The sequence below is a fragment of the Schistocerca serialis genome, chromosome 4, assembly GCF_023864345.2.
Source record: "Schistocerca serialis cubense isolate TAMUIC-IGC-003099 chromosome 4, iqSchSeri2.2, whole genome shotgun sequence".
Classification (NCBI taxonomy): Eukaryota; Metazoa; Arthropoda; class Insecta; order Orthoptera; family Acrididae; genus Schistocerca; species Schistocerca serialis.
The window spans coordinates 282,262,494-282,286,011 of NC_064641.1; the positions used below are offsets into that span (position 1 = coordinate 282,262,494).

The 23,518-nt window shown below is 43.2% G+C and overlaps 1 pseudogene; it reads right to left on the reverse strand.

Annotated features, from left to right (window-relative positions):
- Nucleotides 1-22,201: 22,201 nt before the first annotated feature.
- On the reverse strand, nt 22,202-22,319 carry LOC126475948 (5S ribosomal RNA; annotated as a pseudogene).
- Between the last annotated feature and the right edge of the window lie 1,199 nt (nt 22,320-23,518).

Here is a 23,518-nt window from a genome sequence, read left to right on the forward strand (position 1 = left end):
TATATATATTGTGAGGCTACAGTGAAGATCTCTAGCTCTTTAAATAAGTGTCTGCAGGATGATCTTGGATGACCTCCAGCAATTATTCTGATTGCACGCTTTTGTGCAATGAACACACTTTTACTCAATGATGAGTTACCCCAGAATATGATGCCATACAAAAGCAGAGAATGGAAATAGGCATGGTAAGCTAATTAACTCAGATGTATATCGCCAAAATTTGCAATGAACCTAATAGCATAAGTAGCTGAACTCAAACGTTCCAGCAGATCCTCAGTGTGTTTTTTGCAGTTCAACCCCTCATCAATGCATACACCTAGAAATTTTGAATATTCTACCTTAGCTACCGATTTCTGATCGAAGTCTATATTTGTTAATGGTGTCATTCCATCTACTGTGTGGAACTGTATATACTGTGTTTTGTCAAAGTTTAATGAGAGCCCATTTGCAGAGAACCACTTAATGATTTTCTGAAAAACATTGTTTACAATTTCACCAGCTAATTCTTGTCTGTTGGGTGTGGTAGCTATACTTGTACCATCGGCAAAAAGTACCAGCTTTGCATCTTAGTGAATATAGAATGACAAGTCATTAATCAAGAGATCTATACACTAAGCAGATTCAGAAGGATGTAGGTTGTAGTAGGTACTGGGAGATGAAGAAGCTTGCACAGGATAGAGTAGCATGGAGAGCTGCATCAAACCAGTCTCAGGACTGAAGACCACAACAACAACAACAACAACAAGTCATTAATATATATTAAGAACAGCAGAAGACCCAAGACCAAACCTTGCAGCACGCCATTCTTGATTGTTCCCCAGTTTGAGAAATCACCAGTTTTTTGTATATTATGTGAACTGCTTATTTCAACTTTCTGCACTCTTTCAGTTAGGTATGGTTAAACCATTGGAGCACTGTCCCATTCATACCACAGTACTTGAGCTTATCTAGAAGTATTCCATGATTTACACAATCAAAAGCCTTTGATAGATCACAAAAAACCCAACGGGCGACTTCCGGTTATTCACAGCATTTAATATTTCATTAGTGAAAGTGAATATAGCATTTTTCGCTGAAAAACTCTTCTGAAAACCAAACTGACATTTTGTAAAAGCTTTATTTCTTCAAAGGTGTGAAACTACTCTACAATACATTACTTTTTCAAGAATTTTGGATAAGGCAGTCAGAATAGAGATTGGGCAGTAGTTGTTGACATCAGACGTATCCCCTTTTTTTATGCAGTGGTTTAACAATAGCATACTTCGGCCTATGTGGGAAAATACCCTGCTTCAGAGAGCTATTACATACGTGGCTAAGAATCGCACTTATTTCTCGGAAACAAGCTTTTATTATCCTGCTGGAAATGCCACAATTCCATGTGAGCTTTTATTCTTCAGAGAGTTTGTTATCTTCCTAATTTCAGAAGGAGAGATGGGTGGAATTTCAATTGTATCACATGGCGTGGGTAAGGCCTCTTCCATTAACTGCCTTGCTTCTTTGGCCTGAAGACGGAGTGCCAGTGCCTTCTTCTAATGAACATTTAGATCCTATTTTCTCTACGACGTTTAAAAAATGATTATTCAAAATGTTTTGGACTTCTGGCTTGTTGTTTGTCAAGTTTACATTCGCTTTGATGGTAATACCGTCATCCTGTACTCTTGGTTGCCCTGTCTCCCTAGTAATAATATTCCAAATTGTTTTGATTTTGTTATCAGAGTTATTAATCTCAGACACGATGCACATACTTCTGGACTTTTTAATAACCTTTCTTAATGTGGCACAGTAGGTTTTATAATATTCGGCTGTTTCTGGGTCATTACCCTTTCTCGTGGTTAGATACGGTTCCCTTTCGTGGTTACAAGATATTTTTATTCCTTTAGTAATCCAAGGTTTTTTTCATGGTTTCTTACAATTAGATTTAACTACTTTCTTGGGGAAACAGTTTTCAAATTCTCTTACAAGTGTATCATGAAATAAGTTATATTTTAAATTAACATCGGTTTCCTTGTACACCTCATCCCAGTCTAACTGCTGAAGATTTTCTCTGAAATTTCTAATTGTTGAGTCAGTAACTGAACGCACAACTTTGGAGGGTAGTTTTGAATTACTGAATAGTACTATGTCATATACTGTAACTAGCTGAGCATCATGATCAGAAAGCCCATTCTCAACAAGAATTTATGTTTTTAAACCTATGTTGGTCTATAAAAGTGTTATCTATCAATGTGCTGCTGTCCTTTACTACCAGAATAGGAAAATTAATGACACATATCAAATTGAAAGAACCGAGCAAGACTTCCAGGTCATTCCTCCTACTACGCTCTTTCAGTGAATCACCATTGTAGTCCCCACAATAATAATTTGCTTTCCCCCATAGCTATCCGGGCGTGTCTAGGCATGTCTTCACTGATCATCAGGCATCAACTCGAAGCGTGACTCATCACTGAAGACAATTCTACTCCAACCAATGAGATTCCAGGCCGAATGCTCCCGACATCACTGGAAACAGGCTTGTTGTTATACGGAAGTCAATGGTAGTAGACGCAAGGGCCGCCGTCCGTTTAGCCACCTTTCTGTAGGATGTGCCTGTTACTCGACCTCGTGCTCACTGATGCATAAGTTGGGCTTCAGATCGATGATATTGATGAATTCGGGACTCTGAGTGCCTCTATGATGATTGCCCGGTCCTCACGATGTGTCGTCTCTCCAGGTCGACAGCTTCCTCCTTTACGGCTGTGTTCGGCCATGGTTCATCCATTCCTGGCACCATCGTTCGGGTGGTGGTATCGCTCCCACTCAAATATCGAGCTACTCGCCAATTACTCCAGTCGGCTTCTTTGAGCGCAACTACACGTTCTCTCTCAAATGCCGACGTCTCCGTATATTGTTCACGGGCCTGTCTGCAAATCATACTTACAACTGAGTGCTCGGAACGATATTCGCGAAGACTTTATGCCCTGGTGTCGACACGTCCCCTGTTTACTACCGTTTCCAGCTGTGTGGTGAAACTGCGCTGCACCGTCACACATTCATCCATAGGCCGGAAAAGTTTAAGGTTTTGCATTTTCCGTCGATGGCTGTATGAATATCAATTTTTGACTAGTTTGCATAACTCCTTCATTTTTTTTCTTAGAGTATATTTGACTTTCTATCTCTATGTCAATTGTATCCAATGATGTTTTATTCAGTGTTACATTTAAGACACACTGAAATTTATTCATGTTTTTTTGCTCTAAGTACCGCTGGGGTCAATGTGATCCCACTCTAAATTTCTTTTCGTTTCTTGAATATAACATTTAAGAAAATAGAATCATTACAAAACAAGCGTAATATATGTTTTTTATATTAGTTCACTGTAATACTGCCTGTATATCCGGTGTAAATTACTTGGAGTCTATATGGCCCTAGTGGTATTATATTGTATGGAACTGTGGACCTAGAAACGACGGAGAGGCTTCGTCCCCGCCGTAGCCCTCAGTGGTCCACAACCCACAACAGGCTACAGCAGTCCACTCAGCCCACCGGCGCCCAGACAGAACCCAGGGTTATTGTGCGGTTCGGCCCCCAGTGGAAACTCTCCCTCCCCTCCCGCCCTCCCCCTCTCCCCTCCCCCTCTCGCACCAGACTAGTGTAGCCCTAATGTTTGCATGGTAGAGTAATTATGGTGTACGTGGAGACAATGTTTGCGCAGCAATCGCCGACATAGTGTAACTGAGGCGGAATAAGGGGAACCAGCCAGCATTCGCCGAAGCATATGGAAAACCGCCTTAAAAACCATCCACAGACTGGCCGGCACACCGGACCTGAACACTAATTCTGCGGGCGGATTCGTGCCGGGGAAAGGCACACCTTTCCGGCCGGAAAGCAGTGCTTTAGACCGCACGTCTATCCGGACGGGCACCACAATGGTGCCCAGTCAGACATAAAAATTACGTGAACGGAGGAGAAGAAACCCTAATAACTTGTACATAGGGAAGTACCGTCTGCCACGAGCTTCACAGCGGTTTGCTAAATACATGTAGGTGTAGAATTGCAAACGTACAGAAGCCAAGAGCAAGTGACAGTGACTATTGTTAATAAGACAATCAGGGAGTTAGATTTTTACGTGAATAGTGTTATTATTCACTTATCAGTTCTCAAATAAATCCACGTAGCAAGCCGTACGTAAATTCTAAAGTAGTCTGACATGAATACGGATTGTCAACGCTGCTGAGACGACGACGTCTGCATGTGCGCTAGCTCCGGTCGTTTCGAAAACACTTGTTAACTGCAGGTGATTTCAAGGTATCTGAAGCTTAATTCACATGCCCACAATTTGTTTCTCTACCGTGCTCGCATATTATGACTTGGCTTCACACTGGCCAACATCTCGTCCTGCACACACACACACACACACACACACACACACACACACACACACGAAAACACACACACTATATGATCGCTGGTAGCAGAATTCCGAGAGCGCGTTCTCTGACTCATCAGAGTCTAGAGGCGTTGGTGTGATCACAGTTTACTCTCTGATACGTATAAAAACACTTAACTTTCCTTTATCTATCTGTACCGACACGACCCTGAGTAATAATAATTTACATAAAATTTAAAAAGATATTGTTAATGATCGGGTTATAAAATGAATATTAAAAATGAAACACTTCCTTTGATTTACTCGCAGCTGAAATTTTCGAGTTACAGAAAAACAAAAAGAAAACAAGAAAACGTAAAATATTTTTAAAAACTGTAACATCGGTGTTAAAATTATACACCCTCGTCCTCCTCTAAACAAGGCACAGCTCTGTCCCATGTTCCTCGATTTCGGGTAGCATTTGATATAGTTTTCCCTGTCGCTTAGTGAGGAAAGTCGAGTTCTGGAACATTAGACAAGCTGTGTGAGTTTTGTGACTAGATGTTGGTCTTCGTAGCAGATAGCAGATAAGAGTTCAGCTCGCTACTATTAACGGGGAGAACCCGTCAGATGTGACAGTAACGTGGTGCGTAACGTAAATTAATATTATAAGAATATTAGGGTTGCTGTTAAGTATATATTTAACGTCGGAAGCACCACTATCCTTTCCTTGCGTGATGCTGTTGTATATATCTCAAGTAAAAAGCCAGGACACCGCAACAAAGTGCAATAAAACCTGCAGACAATCGACACTTAGTGTAGTGCTTGTAGTTGAAAGTCAACGAAAATAAATGTAGCGTATTACGCGTAAATTTGGGGAAGGCCCATTATTATTCAATTACACTTCAAGATATAAATCATTGGAGTCAGCAGCAAATGTAAAGCATTTAGAAGTATACGTTCGGAGTGACCGGAAGTAGAGCTACCACGTAGTGCAAGTTGAAGAGAAAACATAAACCAAAATGACATTAATTGAAAAGATCATAAAGAAATACATAGTACATAAAAACACTCTTTCGACCTGTTCTTCAGTATTGCTAGTCAGCCTTGGGTCCTCCCCATGGACTATCAACAGAGAGAACAGGCAAGATACAAAGAAGAGCGGCGTTCGTCACCAATTTACTTAGTAATGGCGAAAGCGTCAGGTTGATTTTGGCAGAGGAATGTGATATTCTTTGTGTTTGTAAATGATTTGGCGGACAGGGTGACAGCAATTTACGGCTGTTTACTGATGACGCTGTGGTGTACGGGAAGGTGGCGTCATTGAGTGACTTTAGGAGGATACAAGATGAGGTAGACAGAGTTTCTAGTTGGTGTGATGAATGGCAGCTCGCTCTAAATGTGGAATAATGTAAGTTAACGCAGATGAGTAGGAAAAAAAATGCTGCAAAGTGAGAATACAGTATTATTAATGTGCTGCTTGACACACTCACATTGATTAAATATCCAGGATTAACGGTGCAAAGCGATATGAAACTGAAAGAACACAATCAGGCTGGTAGTTTGGAAGGCAAATGCTCGATTTTGTTTTAGTGGGAGAATTCTGAGGAAGTGTAGCTCATCCATAAAGGAGACGGCGTATAGTAGACTGGCTATCCACTCTTGAGCACTGCTCAAGTCTTTAGGATCCCCAAAGATCCCTTGATCAAAGGAAGATATCGAAGCAATTCAGATGCATGCTGCTAGATTTGTTACCGGTAGGTTCGATGTGCACGCAAGAATTACGGAAATACTTCGTGAAATGGGAATCTGAGGAGGGAAAAGTAATTGTTGTTGTCCTTCGACAACACCCGGTTTATTGGACATCAATTTAAACGTAAGGGCTGGAGAGCACCGTGTGTGTCCAACTAGGAAGCACTCCAATACGAACCCCGCTCTCGGTGCACGCACTAACAGCCAGTTCACTTACGGAGGGTACCACAAGCAATCGGACAGAAAACGGAGGTAGCGCCTGTAAGGAAAATAGACAGGTCCGTGTGCCAGCCAAGCGTCGATGGCAGGGAATATCAACATCCAGATCATTGTTCAGAAAATAGCCAACTCCCGCAAGGTCATCGTAAATACACTACTAGATGAAAATATCCGGACACCTATTCCTTTTTTTTTTTTTTTTTTTGTTTTTTTTTTTTTTGAGTCATCAGTCTTCTGACTAGTTTGACGCAGCCCGCCACGAATTCCTCTCATGTGCCAGCTTCTTCACCCCAAAGTAGTACTTGCAGCCTATGTCCCCAATCATTTGCTGGTTCTATTCCAGTCTCTGTCTTCCTCTACAGGTTTTGCCCTCTACAGCTCCCTCTAGCACCGTGGAAGCCATTCCATATCTTAACAGGTGTCCTCTCTCCCTTCTCCTTGTAAATGTTTTCCACATATTCCTTTCCTCTCCGATTCTGTTTCACTGCTGTAAAATGCTGTGCTCCAAAAGTACATTCTCAGAAATTTCTTGGTCAAGTTCAGGCCTATTTTGATACTAGTAGACTCCTCTTGGCAAGGAATACTTTTTTGCAGGTGCTAGTCTGCGTTTGATGTCCTCCAACCATCATTGGTCATTTTGCTGCCTACGTAGCGGAATTTCGTAGCTTCATCTACTTCGCGACCATCAATCCTGATGTTACGTTCCACGCTGTTCTCATTTCTGCTACTGCTCATTACTTTCATCTTCCTTCGATTTATTCTCAGTCTGTAAGTAGGCGGACAAGGGAGATACCAGCCCTCATTCCATTGTTGCCAGATGTATCCAAGATGGCGGCGATGACGTCATCCAAGATGGCGGATTTTGGCGGGAAGATAGGTCAATTGGGCTACCTCCACTAACTTAGCCCTCCAGAAAAAATGGCAGGAATTCAAATTCCAACAGGATAATGAGTCACTCCTAAGAAAATCGCTTGAAGATAAGTCACTTGAGGTTTCGCTGCTAATCTAAGAAAATCATGGGAAGAAGGTCAATTGGGCTACCTCCACTAACCTATGTCACCTGACTGCCACCTCCTCCTATGAACTGGCGCCAAGTTTGAATTTAGGCAGTAAACAAAGCTCACTTGGGGTTTCGCTACCAATCTAAGAAAATTGTTGCAAATGAAGCTCACCTTCACTAACCTAAGCCACCAGACCGCCACCTCTTCCTACGGGTTGGTGGCAAAAGGACTCAGCCGGCACTAGGCCAATGGAAAGAGAAAGGAATGTACTTTATATATTTTGGAGCAATTTATTTAATGATGGAGTATGTTTATCACAGAACACACTGACATGTCCCACAGCATACAGACCTGCAAACTACTCCTTCATAACTCCTGTATTAGACTCTACACACAGACATGCTTGCTAATTGTAAACAGTACAAAATAACCCATCGCACAGCCTACAGACACGCAAACCACTCCTAAATAATGCAATACATTTACGGCAATATAGTCAAACATCTCGTAAACTGTCAAAATAATAATCCTTCTAAAATACTCTGCTTGCTAATCGTCAGCTGTCCAAATCATACACCAGTCTTTATTTAAACAATTAGAGGCAGCACCACCACCACGCAGCGTGTTTTCCACTGAGTCCAGACCCCATCTGACTTATTACATTTCGTCACCGTCAGAGGACGCTGTAGTGACGTCATGTGATGACGCAAGTACCGTTTATCCACCACAAGCTCCAGAGCACAAGTGGTTTTGTTCATATCGTCGTCACCAGAGAGCGCCACCTTCACATCAGATCATGACGTATGTATTATTATTCAAGATGGCGGTATACATTGTGTTCACCAAGTACTGTTGACCTAGTTCCTATCGGCGCCCCGACGTCGGGTGATGACTCACGTTACCAGAGAGCGCCACCTTCACATCAGATCATGACGCATGTATTGTTATTAAAGATGGTGGCATACATTGTGTTCACCAAGTGCTGTTGACCTAGTTCCTATCGGCGCCCCGACGTCGGGTGATGACTCAAGATCGTCAGCTTTGTCTCTCGCACCGTTGACGTCACAGCGTGGGTCTTATACTCGCACCGGACATAGTCTTATGTAAATATTCTAACTAAACTATGATGTGAGTACTGTTACTCAATCTGCATGGTGTAGGACACATCTAGAGCACGCTTGCATTACGTAAGCCGAGAACATCTCTTGCCCGACCTACAGGTTAAGCATTGAGAGTGGGAGATATGCTCCAATGCCTTCTCTCGCGCGCCCGCAGCTACATACCACTGCAAGTCTATCTAACAAAGTTCCCAAGCCACATCACTATGTAGACAAAATAAGAACCAAATCGAACTTTCCGAAATTCTACAGTGTTCCACAAATACTTAACGTTCCCTTTATTGATCCCCCAAAGAAAAAGTTCATTCCCTAACATAAACTCTTTACCAAAAAATGGACTACAATTTCATCTTTTCTGCCGTACACCATGTCTAAATGCTAAAAAACTTCTATATTTTATTATCTCACCACTTTCTAAATTATTCACAGCCCACAGACAAGCAACCAACTCGTAATTTCATTACACAATAGCAAACTACTCCTAAATAATTCTTCACACTGATGTGTAGACACCCTCAGTATTCGTAAACTGTCGATGTAGCACATAGCACGGCCTACAGAGCCGCTCTCGAAATAATGCAATCAATGCGTGAAAGCACAGTCCAATGACCCCTGTCCAGTACACAGGAGGTAGCGATAAGTGAAACGTCAGTAGATGTCAAACAGCGCGGAGGCCCCTGCTCGGCTCTCGCAAGCATGAGGTGGTGGCACACCCATTCATACGTAACACACGGGGAATTCCTATCTGCCAAACACCAATGATGATACAATAGCACATACAGTCGGCGCCGCTGTCAACTGTCAAAGCACTCACAGACCTCCATTTAGGGCCGCAGGCCACATCACCCACGTAGCGAGGCAGCCGCAGCTCGGGTCCCACGCACTCTATCACAGTCCCCAAGCTGGTGTCGTTGAACACTGGTGAAAGTTGCACGCCTCTATTCCAAAGTACGTTCACGCCAGTCTCGCATTCGATGTATCTCCAGGCGCCACTTGTCTTTACCATTGAAGACAGAATAGCACAGAGCGTGTTGACACACGCATTCAACTGCTCGTACCCGCCCAAGCTTGACTGACACATACACATCTAAAACATTCTCAATGTTATTCTTACGTCACATGGTTTTGTGAAAAAAATATCAGCCAAATCCTCCGTAATTTTATAGTGCCCCACAAATAGTTAACGCTCGCTTTCTTGTTGTCTGAGCTTGTATGCGTCAAAATTCCTGCCCTAACAGAACCTGTTTACCAAAATATCGCCGAATCCAGTCTTCAACCTAGACATTACGTGATGGCCTTCTTGCTCTCAACATACGCAAATGTTCTCACCGCTCCTATATCTCACCACAATCAATCGAGCATTTTGTTTCTGGGGCTTTCTGCCGGTATTTTGCAAAGATTGCTAAATGTCACCGACAGCTCCCTCAACTATACACCCTCAACCTGTTCTTTCTTTCTACAGACGCCGCACTCAGTGGTAATAAACTATTTTACACTGATCACCATTTCGCACCGAAAAATAAACATCGCAAAGTTGTCTACAGGTCATCAAATACATACGATACTTGCAAGAATATTGAAGCGTCAAACCGATCTCCAATCAGGGAATATATCAATGAGTACTGTCTCAATCTAGTAAACATGAAATTCATGTCGCCCACCATACCAAATCATCCGCTTTTACATCAGCAAACTGAATTCACTTTCAGAACTGTTCTACAAATTGGCGTTCATTTCCCCCCTCCGTTCATTTGCCAGTAAACTGTCTTGTGACAGCCAGAGCGAGAGCACCAGCAGCAGCGAGTACTGTTTGTATAAAGCGTTTATTTTGCATTTTGTTTACGACCTTCCACTAAGGAAGGGATTCTATTTGTGTTTATCTGCTCTGCATAGTAACTAACAGTTCTTGATAAAACTTTACGTAGTTTTCGTGTTAGATTTCTTAGTGTTTTCTTGATCGTTTAGAACAGAAAGCGTCCTAAAACCGTCTTTTGTTTGTTTCGCGGCCGTTAGCCACTAGTCACTTGAATCAGCAGTTGTCTTGTGACAGCCAGAGCGAGAGCACCAGCAGCAGCGAGTACTGTTTGTATAAAGCGTTTTTGTACTTATTTGCTGCGCTTAGCTTTTAAATAGTTTTTCTGGGAAAACCTAGCGTAGTTTTCGCGTCTCGTATTTCAGTGAGTGTTTCTTGATTATCAGAGTAGCCCATCAGAAGATTATCTTGGGAATTTGTCACCGTATAGAGTAGGGTAAACATAGTCATGTGTAGGGACTGTGGTTGTTGTGAGCGGACGCAAGGAGAATTGGCCACTCTTCGGGGGCAGGTGGAGGCTTTGTCTGTTAGGCTCATCGAGCTCGAGGCGCAGACGTCGGCTCGTAGTGGCGTTGGGGCAACTGTGGTGAGACCTATGCCTACTTCGGTGGCCTTGGAATCACATGGAACCCCTGATGTCGCTGCGTCTTCCGGCAGTGAGCATCTTACCGGTCAGCCATCACTCCAGGGTGAATGGCGGACAGTGGTGGGCTCGCGCGTGCCTGGCCGAAAGGCGAAGGTGGGATCTGGCCGCGTGGCAGCTGCCTTACCCCTTTCCAACAGGTACGGGGTGCTTCCTAGTGGTGATGACATCGTTTCCGAGCCACCACAGGATGCCTCGCCTGTTGGGCCAGTGGCCGATTCTCCGGCAAGGTCCCGACAGTCACAGAGGGCGGGCCTATTAGTTATAGGGAGCTCCAACGTTAGGCGGGTTATGGAGCCCCTTAGGAAAATAGCGGGTAGGTCGGGGAAGAATGCCAGTGTGCACTCGGTGTGCTTGCCGGGGGGTCTCGTCCGTAATGTGGAGGAGGCCCTTCCGGCAGCTATTGAACGCACTGGGTGTGACCGGCTGCAGATAGTAGCACATGTCGGAACGAATGACGCCTGCCGCTTGGGTTCTGAGGCCATCCTTGGTTCCTTCCGGCGGCTGGCTGATTTGGTGAGGACAACCAGCATCGCACGCGGAGTGCAAGCTGAGCTTAATATCTGCAGCATAGTGCCCAGAGTCGATCGCGGTCCTCTGGTTTGGAGCCGTGTGGAGGGTCTAAACCAGAGGCTCAGACGACTCTGCGACTATAATGGTTGCAAATTAATCGACCTCCGTTATTGGGTGGAGAACTGTAGGGCCCCCCTAGACAGGTCAGGCGTGCACTACACACCGGAAGCAGCTACTAGGGTAGCAGAGTACGTGTGGCGTGCACACGGGGGTTTTTTAGGTTAGAGGGACCCCCCTTCGGGCGAAACGATAAAATACCTGACGGCTTACCAGAGAGGACATTATCATCGTTGATAAAGAACGTCCGTCCTCAGAGACCAAAAACAGGAAACGTCAACGTAATATTGGTAAACTGCAGGAGTATCCAGGGCAAGGTTCCTGAATTAGTATCTCTTATTGAAGGAAATAGTGCGCATATAGTATTAGGAACGGAAAGTTGGTTAAAACCGGAAGTGAACAGTAACGAAATCCTAGACACAGAATGGAATATATACCGCAAGGATAGGATAAACGCCAATGGTGGAGGAGTATTTATAGCAGTAAAGAATTCAATAATATCCAGTGAAGTTATTAGCAAATGCGAATGTGAAATAATCTGGGTTAAGTTAAGTATCAAAGGTGGGTCAGATATGATAGCCGGATGCTTCTATAGACCACCTGCATCAGCAACCGTAGTAGTTGAGCGCCTCAGAGAGAACCTGCAGAACGTCGTGAAGAAGTTTCGTGATCATACTATTGTAATAGGGGGAGACTTCAATCTACCAGGTATAGAATGGGATAGTCACACAATCAGAACTGGAGCCAGGGACAGAGACTCTTGTGACATTATCCTGACTGCCTTGTCCGAGAATTACTTCGAGCAGATAGTTAGAGAACCAACTCGTGAAGCTAACGTTTTAGACCTCATAGCAACAAATAGACCGGAACTTTTCGACTCCGTGAATGTAGAAGAGGGTATCAGTGATCATAAGTCAGTGGTTGCATCAATGACTACAAGTGTAATAAGAAATGCCAAGAAAGGAAGGAAAATATATTTGCTTAACAAGAGTGATAGGGCACAAATCGCAGAATATCTGAGTGACCACCATCAAACGTTCATTTCTGAGGAAGAGGATGTGGAACAAAAATGGAAAAAATTCAGGAACATCGTCCAGTACGCCTTAGATAAGTTCGTACCGACTAAGGTCCAAAGCGAGGGGAAAGATCCACCGTGGTATAACAATCATGTACGAAAGGTACTACGGAAACAAAGAAAGCTTCATCATAGGTTTAAGAGTAGTCGAATCATAGCTGATAAGGAAAAGCTGAACGAAGCGAAAAAGAGCGTAAAGAGAGCAATGAGAGAAGCATTCAACGAATTCGAACATAAAACATTGGCAAACAATCTAAACAAGAACCCTAAAAAGTTTTGGTCATATGTAAAATCGGTAAGCGGATCTAAATCCCCTATTCAGTCACTCGTTGACCACGATGGCACCGAAACAGAGGACGACCGAAGAAAGGCAGAAATACTGAATTCAGTGTTCTGAAACTGTTTCACTGCGGAAAATCGTAACACGGTCCCTGACTTCAGCCGTCGCACGGACGCCAAAATGGAAAATATTGAAATAAACGATATCGGAATTGAAAAACAACTGCTATCACTTAGTAGCGGAAAAGCATCCGGACCAGACGAGATACCCTTAAGATTCTACAGTGATTATGCTAAAGAACTTGCCCCCTTTCTATCAGCAATTTATCGTTGATCGCTGGAAGAACGTAAAGTACCTAGCGACTGGAAGAAAGCGCAGGTCGTTCCCATTTTCAAGAAGGGTCATAAATCAGATGCGAATAATTATAGGCTTATTTCGCTTACGTCAATCTATTGTAGAATAATGGAACATGTTTTGTGTTCTCGTATTATGACGTTCTTAGATAATACAAATCTCCTTCATCATAACCAACATGGATTCCGCAAACAGAGATCATGTGAAACTCAGCTCGCCCTATTTGCCCAAGAAATTCACAGTGCCGTAGACACTGGCGAGCAGATTGATGCCGTATTCCTGGACTTCAGGAAGGCATTTGATACGGTTCCGCACTTACGTTTAGTGAAAAATTACGAGCTTACGGAATATCGGACCAGGTTTGTGATTGGATTCAGGATTTCCTAGAAGAAAGAACACAACATGTCATTCTTAACGGTTCAAAATCTGCAGATGTAGAGGTAATTTCGGGAGTACCGCAGGGAAGCGTGATAGGACCTTTATTGTTTACAATATACATAAATGACTTAGTTGACAACATCGGTAGCTCCGCGAGGCTATTTGCAGATGACACGGTTGTCTACAAGAAAGTAGCAACATCAGAAGACTCGTACGTACTCCAGGAGGACCTGCAGAGGATTAATGCATGGTGCGACAGCTGGCAGCTTTCCGTAAACGTAGATAAATGTAATATAATGCGCATACATAGGGGCAGAAATCCATTCCAGTACGATTATGCCATAGGTGGTAAATCATTGGAAGCGGTAACGACCGTAAAATACTTAGGAGTTACTATCCGGAGCGATCTGAAGTGGAATGATCACATAAAACAAATAGTGGGAAAAGCAGGCGCCAGGTTGAGATTCATAGGAAGAATTCTAAGAAAATGTGACTCATCGACGAAAGAAGTAGCTTACAAAACGCTTGTTCGTCCGATTCTTGAGTATTGCTCATCAGTATGGGACCCTTACCAGGTTGGATTAATAGAAGAGATAGACATGATCCAGCGAAAAGCAGCGCGATTCGTCATGGGGACATTTAGTCAGCGCGAGAGCGTTACGGAGATGCTGAACAAGCTCCAGTGGCGGACACTTCAAGAAAGGCGTTACGCAATACGGAGAGGTTTATTATCGAAATTACGAGAGAGCACATTCCGGGAAGAGATGGGCAACACATTACTACCGCCCACATATATCTCGCGTAATGATCACAACGAAAAGATCCGAGAAATTATAGCAAATACGGAGACTTACAAGCAGTCGTTCTTCCCACGCACAATTCGTGAATGGAACAGGGAAGGGGGGATCAGATAGTGGTACAATAAGTACCCTCCGCCACACACCGTAAGGTGGCTCGCGGAGTATAGATGTAGATGTAGATACAAATGCGTTACTGTCTATGCTTCCTTTCCTGCTCGCTTTTCTATGCACATATCCAGACTCACCGGTTACAAGAACACCCTATTTTCGCAATAATATTATACAATTTTCGCTGTACTTCTCAATATCAAGAACACATCACTAGCCTCCCGATCCCTAACACAACATAATGCACAAGATATAGACTGTAAATTATTTCTCCACAAACACCAAATTTTTGCGAGGTGCAGTGTGCTGTAAACCATTGACTAACTAGAAACAAGTAGAGTGAACTGATATTCGCACTCTCGAATACCGAAGTCGGTCATCTAACAGATTCCAGATGATCAATATACTTTACAAACCAATTAGCGTCTTTCCCACGCCTAGAGAACAGTCAAACGTGCGTCCAACACACCATAATCGATCTTCCCTCAACTAAATAAAGGCACAAAGTGTGCAGAAGCAGCCGATCGAACAATTTATATGGGAGGGAATAACACTCCACCACAAACGCACCATCTTCTCAAAACTACACTTGATCACGAAAGAAGCCCAGTACATACTAAGTATAAGGACTGGTGTATGATTTGGACAGTTGGCGATTAGCAAGCAAAGTATTTTAGAAGGATTATTATTTTGACAATTTATGAGTTGTTTAACTCTATAGAAGTAAATGTATTGCTTTATTCAGGAGTGGTTTGCGTGTCTGTAGGCTGTGCAATGGGTTAATTTTTACTGTTTACAATTAGCAACCGAGTGTGTGCATAGAGTCTTATACAGGAGTTATGTAGGAGTAGTTTGCAAGTTGTATGCTGTGGGACATGTCAGAGCGTGTTCTGTGATAAATATACTCCATCCATAAAAAATTGCTCTATCCATTGGCCTAGTGCAGGCTGAGTCCTTTTCTCACCAACCCCGAGGGAGAGGTGGCGGTCTGGTGACTTAGGTTAGTGGAGGTGAGCTTCGTTTGCAACAGTTTTGTTAGGTTGGTAGCGAAACCCCAAGTGAGCTTTGTTTACTGCCTAAATTCAAACGTGGCACCAGTTCATAGGAGGACGTGGCAGTCGGGTGACTTAGGTTAGTGGAGGTAGCCCAATTGACCTTCTTCCCATGATTTTGTTAGATTAGCAACAAAACCTCAAGTGACATATCTTCCAGCTATTTTCTTAGGAGTGACATATTATCCTGCTGGAATTTGAACTTCCTGCCATTTTTCTGGAGGGTTAGGTTAGTGGAGATAGCCCAATTGACCTATCTTCCCGCCAAAATCCGCTATCCTGAATGACGTCATGCATTGTTGCGAAGTCTACACGACGCCATCTTGGATGACGTCACCGCAGCCATCTTGGGTACATCTGACAACAATAGAATGAGGGGTGGTGTCCTCCTTGTCCCTCTACTTCCGTATTCTATACTCACTAGACTGTTCATTCCATTCAGCAGATCATGTAATTCTTCTGCACTTTCACTCAGGATAGCAATATCATCAACGAATCTTATCATTGATACCCTTTCACCTAGAACTGTAGTTCCACTCCTGAACCAATCTTTTTTATTTCTGTCATTGCTTCTTTGATGTACAGACTGAACAGTAGGGGCGGAATACTACAACTTGTCTTACATTCTTTTTAATCCAAGCACTTCGTTCTTTGTCATCCACTCTTACTGTTCCCTTTTGGCTCTTGTACATGTTGTATGTTACCTGTCTCTCCCTGCAGCTTATCCCTATGTTTCTCAGAATTTCGAACATCTTGCACCATGTTACATTGTCGAACGCTTTTTCCAGCTCGAAAAATCCTATGAACGTGTCTTAATTTTTCTTTAGTCTCGGTTCCATTATCAACTGCAACTTCAGGATTGCCTTTCCTAAGCACGAACTGCTCGTCATGTAACAAATCCTCAATTTTTTTCCATTCTTCTGTATATTATTCTTGTCAGAAATTAGGATGCATGAGCTGTTAAGCTGATTGTGCGATAATTCTCGGACTTGTCACTTGATAGCAGATACCTATTAGTGGACATTAACGCGGGGTGTGTCCATCTTTCGCCTTTATGACGGCTTGAACTCTGCTTTCGACACTTCTAGTGAGGTTTATGAACTACTGTTGAGGAATATTGAACCATTCTATCTCAAGAGACGAAACCAGAGAGAGTAGTGATTACTTCTTCGTTTATTCTACACACGTACGGCCTAAGATCTGGGAAGCTCAAATAGGCCACGTAATTCACATTTTCATGAATAATAATAAATACGTAGATTAATTATATATTCTGATAATTAAGGTAGTGATGTTGGACAACGGGGTCTGCAGGGAAGTCGACGTTCTAACTCACTCCAAGGCTGTTCCATTGTGTTCAGATTGAGCATCTGCGCGGGCCAGTTAATTTCATCAATGTTATTGCCCACAAATCATTCCCTCACTGATGCTGCTACATGACGGGGTACACTGTCAGGCTGACACAGTTAGTCATTAGTAGTAGTAATATTAATAATAATAGTAATAATAATGACAATAGTAAAAATAAGGGTAAAGGAAGGTAAAGAAGAATTTATAGACGACCAAAATTTATGGTTTCTGAAATAGCGACTTCTGAGGAAAGGAAATTTAAGAGGAACGTACCAGATAAGAATACTGGGAAATGAGGAAGATCTGGTTGGAAAGAGGTATGTAAAGGGCTGACAAGTGGAACAATGGCAGTCATTATCGTTGCTTCACTAGATATGTCTCACTGTCTTTTGAAACTGGAGATGTTGTTCAGTTCTCTAATATATTCAGGAGGCTATTCCAGAGTCTAGTTTCTCCTACCAAGATGGACTTCATGAAACCGGGCGAATGATTGCGTGGGACAAAAAGTATTTTCGCTGATGTGATTGGGTGTTGCGCCATGTTATTCAGACATGAGCATTAAGGTCAAGGAGAGATATGAGGATCAGCATACGTTGATAAGATCTTAGAGAAGACAGAGGATGTGTACTCTCTGCGCTTATCTGCATGCAGCCAGGATAGCTGTACATATGATGGTGAAACATGATCAAAGACTCGAAAATCACAGATATGTAACGGACACAAGCATTCATAAACAGTTCCACAAGCTGTGAGCTTTACTGCGAAAGATCTTGCAGGATAACTGCGCTATAATCAATGATTGCAAGTATAAGTGCTTGTACAAGTCTCTTTTTCAGGTTAAGAAGGAAGAGAGTTTTTTACATTTTTGTAGTACCTGAAGAGGTGTTGATGCCTTCTTGCACACTATAGTTATGTGCTCAGTCCAATTTAGATTTTCATCTATTGTTACACTAAGACTCTATGCTGAGGAAGAGAAGTTTATATTTGTCCCATTGATGTTTAAAAATGGAAGGGTTTTCTGATATTTTGGGCTAATGAGCCTAGCATGACCAATAGTACTGCTTGGGTTTTGGACGGGGTTGAGCTTCAACCCCACATTCCATGTTCATTTTGATAGTGTGCACAGGTTGCCACTGAGATTATCTACAGCTGTCTTCAGGTTTATTGATTTTGCACTGGGATACAACTGGAGGCCAACAACATACATGTGCTATTTGCAATAGGGCAAAGCTGATGACACATCATTTACAGGCGATGAAAACAGTATATAACCTAACACTGAACCCTGGGGGACACTTTATGTTACCTACCTCCATTTCAACTTTATGGTGCCAGACATGGGTCAGGTATGAGTGAAACTATTGCACTGCACTTAGCAAGAAATTTAAGCTGCTAAGTCTCGCAAGCAAAAGTCATGGTCGACAGTGTCAGAGGCTTACCTGAAGTCTAAGAAGAACATGATAGTTGCCTCTTGTGGACCTATGGTAAGCTTCAGGTAATCTGTTACCTTTCGTAAGGTAGATGTTGTGCTGCAATGCCTATGGAAGCCTGATTGGTATCTGAGTAGTGAATGAGCATGTCAACAATTGTAAATGCCCCCACTTTCTTCACCGAGATACTATTTTCCGATGAGTCTTCATTCACAAACTATGATAGCGCAAACCAACATAAAATGCATTACTGGAGCGTAGACAATCCCCACTGGTTACGGCAAGCTAACCTTCAGTGTCTTTGTTCGGTAACATATGGTGTGGCATCATGGGGAACAAACTCACTGGTCCATATTATATCGACGACACTTTGAAAGAAAACAAATATCGAAAGTTTTTGAAACAGTAACTACCGGTACTACTTTTCAGCATGACAGTTGTCCAGTGCATTACACAGTTGAAGCACAGGAGTTAGTACACCATACTTACACTGGTCGGTGGATCAGCAAAGGCGGCCCCATTAATTGACCCGCTAGGTAGCTGGATTTGACGTCACCAAATTTCTTTCTGTGGAGATATTTAAGTGATAAGGCGTACCAGCAATTGCCAACAGGCTGTGAAGTCATGGTCAATCACATCGGAAAAGTCTGTGCTGACATTCTCACAGATATGCTTCTGTCCTGTGTACGGTAATTTCAAAAGCAGATCACTAAGTGTGTTGAAGTTGGCGGTAGACTAACTCTAATTGAAAAAATAGAGTAGCGTTCGCCTTGAGCGACAGCCACAGTGCCGTGTCGAGCAGTCCCCAGTTCAATATGACAGAGGAACACAAAATTGCGAATGGGGTTTCCAATTAGAAATTATGAAATACTGGCCTCTGTTAGCCTCGCAGCATGTAGCTTGGGTCCCATGTGCCATTTGATATTCTAGGGACATTGAGTAGCATGTCATAAATTCCGACTATATGTCCATTTCTATTCTTCCGATTACAGCGCCATCTGTGGTGAAGCTAAGAAAGTGCTTCAGACAAAACAGTATGTAGATTCTGCAATTGAATCGGAATTGCAATAACAAAAATGGAGCTTCCATTGAAGACCTGAAAGTTGCCTCACACCACCCACGCACAGGATGGAAATGGGAACCAACTGTGATATCATTGGATGTCCCTCTCCGAGACAAACAAATTGGAATTATCTTTTTTCATCTATTGTGTTGTTTTCGAAATATTTCAATTCTTCAGTTAAAATGAACATCCTGTATGTTAATAGTGGAGCAAAGAGAGAACGAGCACAATTTTTGACAGCTGATTGATTATGACCTATTGTTATGCTAACTGATTTATGACCCCTTGAGGGCTGTCTTGTGACCCACTGGGAATAATCAGTCCTTCTGAGAAACCCCCACCTCTCTACATCAGCCTTCCCCCCAGCATGAGCACTCCCCACTCCTCCCACTCCCCCTTCCCTCAATACAATTTTGACAGCTGTCAATCAAACTGATTGATCGATTGATGACCCTATATTCTTCTCCTTAGTTGGGAGAGGATGGCTGATATATCCTTAAAATAAATAGACATTCTACCTTACAACCATCCACTCCAACAAATAAAAATGACGGGCAATTCATTCCACTCTTGGGAACAATCCATCAAATTGATTGACTGACTATTAATTTGCGGGAGCAATGTGAAACTTTTTATAAACATGTAACACGTGATTTACAATCACTCTTCTTCACTCGCTGCCTGCCCACTGTACTGAAGCACTGTCCCAACTGCTACATAGCAGAGAAACTGCTGTTGAAGGCAACACAGTCCACCACTGTGCTGACTGTGAGATAACACTGTGCACACAGAAATGCTGTCAGGGGCCACACAGTCCACTGAGAGAAGCTGCGTGCGCCAATACTGGTCTGAGTGGACGTACATGCCTATACACCAAAGACCTTGAAAAAAAGCATTGGGTGGCAGCATTCTTTTGACCAGGAAATTTCAGACTCACTTCCAGTCCCTCTCTCTCTCTCAGTTGGTTACTTCCTGTCTGTGTGAACACCCACATGAACCAATGTGTCTAAACACGCAGACCAAGGTGTTCTCTCCCCTCCCAAATACTGTGCTAATCAATGAACCTATACAAAATCTCAGCCCCCCCCCCCCTCTCCACAACATCCACCTCCGTCCTCATTATATGATCGTCTGTGGCTGCATCAGGTTGTCTGTGTATTTCCTCGTTTGCTTATCAGCGTTCCTAGTCTTCATTTGTTTGGTTGTGCACTGACTGTTTGCACAACAAAATGAAACATTCAGTCAGTAATAGTAGCAGTGCCAGTGACAAATGCCATAAGCAAGGAGAATGACCAGGTAACCACATATTCCAATCAATAACTGCAACTTATCCTTCTCGCACTGCGAATTTTGTAGTGTTGAATACATGTCTTCTTCTTCAGCATGTATCCATGAAATACTGGATTTGGTGGAGGCTGAGACGCAATAACAGCAGCAGTATCAATGTTGTAAGTACATTTTTTTCTTCTTCTTTGTATTACTGTGTGTATAAGTAATATGTTACTGTTCAAAGAGTCTGAGACATAGTCGTTAAAATTTTTTTTTTTCCTTTTAAAATTTCATCCTAATGCTGTGTACACATAATATATCGTTGTCTCAGATATATTCTCTGTTGTTGTAGATGATGAGTATCAGGAGCAGGGAGGGACAGAGGTTGTGACATCATCCAGAGATTGTGATATCACCCACATCACAGCCATGGTGTAAGTGTATATTCTAAAAAGAAATTCATAGTTTTGTGTGTATACATTTTTATTCTATTAGATCAATGTGTTGTAGGTTACGTAGGGGAGTTGGGTCGATACATCCACAGTGGTTTGGGCAAGAATGATGGGATACCATAATAGATGGAGCAAATGGAGGCAGGTTTGCATCGCCATAAGGACATTCAGGAGTTGATTCCCAGTGACCTGAGAGATATGTCATGGAGCCAGAGCAATACAGCTAACTAATACACACTCACGGCCCTTACATATAATCAATATTCTTTCCTTGTAGCAGCAGGAAGCAATGTCTGGAATGTTGCACTAAATTTTTTTTCATTATTCTTCCAGCACTCGCACTGAGGGACAACAACCATCCCCTCAGTATGCTGTGGTTCAGGTAACAGGGCAGTGAAGAAGCAGTCATCTAGATGAGGTCCTGTATGGCTCACTCCATTATGTAAGGCAGACCTTGTCGCTGCACTAGGGGCCACAGCTGACACCCCCCCCCCCCCCCCCCGACTGCCACATCTGCACCAGCACAGCTCTGATGTACATGGACCAACCTCCCTCTGGCAACTGGCTCACGGTTGTGGCAACAAATATCTCTACAGCCAGACCCAGGCTGCTCACACTGGGGCAATGCACCATGTCCTTCCCCACATTCTCGCCAGAGCCACGAGGAGTTTGCACCTCACTGCTCCCCAAGCAGCCAGCATCAACATTTGTCAACTAGCCATAGTTACAGTGATGGTAATCCTGTGGCTAGCGGCAGTGTCCTCCCCTGTTCTTTTAGTGGGCAGCATTGATAGTAGTAATCCTGTGGCTAGTGGTAACTTCCTCCCGCATCCTTTTAGTGAACTAAAACTCTAAAACTAAACTCCATCCAAACAGGCCTCGGAAGGCCCAACGGTACCGAACGGCCACCGTATCATAGTCAGCCCACAGGCGTCACTGGATGCGGATATGGAGGGGCATGTGGTCAGCACACCGCTCTCCTGGCCGTTTCAGTTTATGAGACTGGAGCTGCTACTTCTTATTCAAGTAGCTCCTCAGTTTGCCTCACAAAGGCTGAGTGCACCCTGCTTGCCAACAGCGCTCGGCAGACCAGATGGTCACCCATCCAAGTGCTAGCCCAGCCCGACAGCGCTTAACTTCGATGATCTGACGGGAACCGGTGGTAGCACTGCGGCAAGGCCGTTGGCCCCTTTAGTGAACAGCAGTTAGAATTCTCAGTGATTGCTGATGGCTTTGAGAAACAGATCTCATTCACATGGATTATGAATCCAGCAGCAGCATACCGTGACCCAGTAGGGGTTCTCAGAGCATGCCTCCCTGTGCTGGAAGTAGAGCTCCTCAAAATCATTAACGATCCGCAGTATTCCACAGTTAAATGCAACATGCTGCTGTACTGAAAACTATTGCATCCCTCCAAACAAGGCTACAGTGTTGTTCGCGAGACACGCCTTCGCTATCTTTGGGGGTAATGGCGTAATATTGTAGAGCACATCAGTTACCCAATGACTCGAAAAATCCACCGTGAATGCTATACAGACCAGGTTTTCCGAGATGGAAATTAGAGGGTCACCTAACGCATTCAGCCAAGTATTACACCTTGACATCCACACACATGTCTACGATACAGTAAATGGAGGCTCCTGCTATATCAAGTTCCCTAAGGATATAGCCGCCAAGCAGGTATGTACTGACGTCAAAAATGAGGATGAAGGCGCTTGTTTTGCCTGGTCAGTCCTGCCTTGCAAGAGAAATTACATAAAAATTTCACAGTCCACATCTCCATACAGTAAAAATATCTACATTCATGGGTGTTGTAACTTTGATGATATTGGGTTCCCCTTCAAGATCCATGACGTACCTAAATTTGGTGTACAGAATATTGGTATATCAGTTCATGTTTATGGCCTTGAGAAATGCAACTCAGATGAGCAAGACAAACATATTGTCGTCAGATCCCTCCATTTCTCTGAATTTGCAGTTGAGCATAACGTATGTGTGAAGATGCTGCTAATCTCTGATGAAGACAAACAATACTATGCTTTAATCAAAGACTCCTTTCCTCCCAGTTGAGTAAGCATAACGATAAACAGCATACTTACTTAAGGTGTCTCAATGCCTTTTCGACAGGCGAGTTTCTAGAAAGACATCTAGCATATTTCCCTTCCAAGAACCTGATACATATTGTCATGCCGATAGAGGAAAATTAATTCATAAAGTTTAAGAATGCCTACCGTCAAGAGTGATGCCCATTTGTAATATACATTGACTTCGAGTGCCTCCTCACTCCTTTTACCCACTGTGAAGGCGACCCCATAGCTTCTAATACTACCTTCACAAAAAAATACGTATCACATGAAGGGTGTGCATCGTCTGGCATCAAGATCTA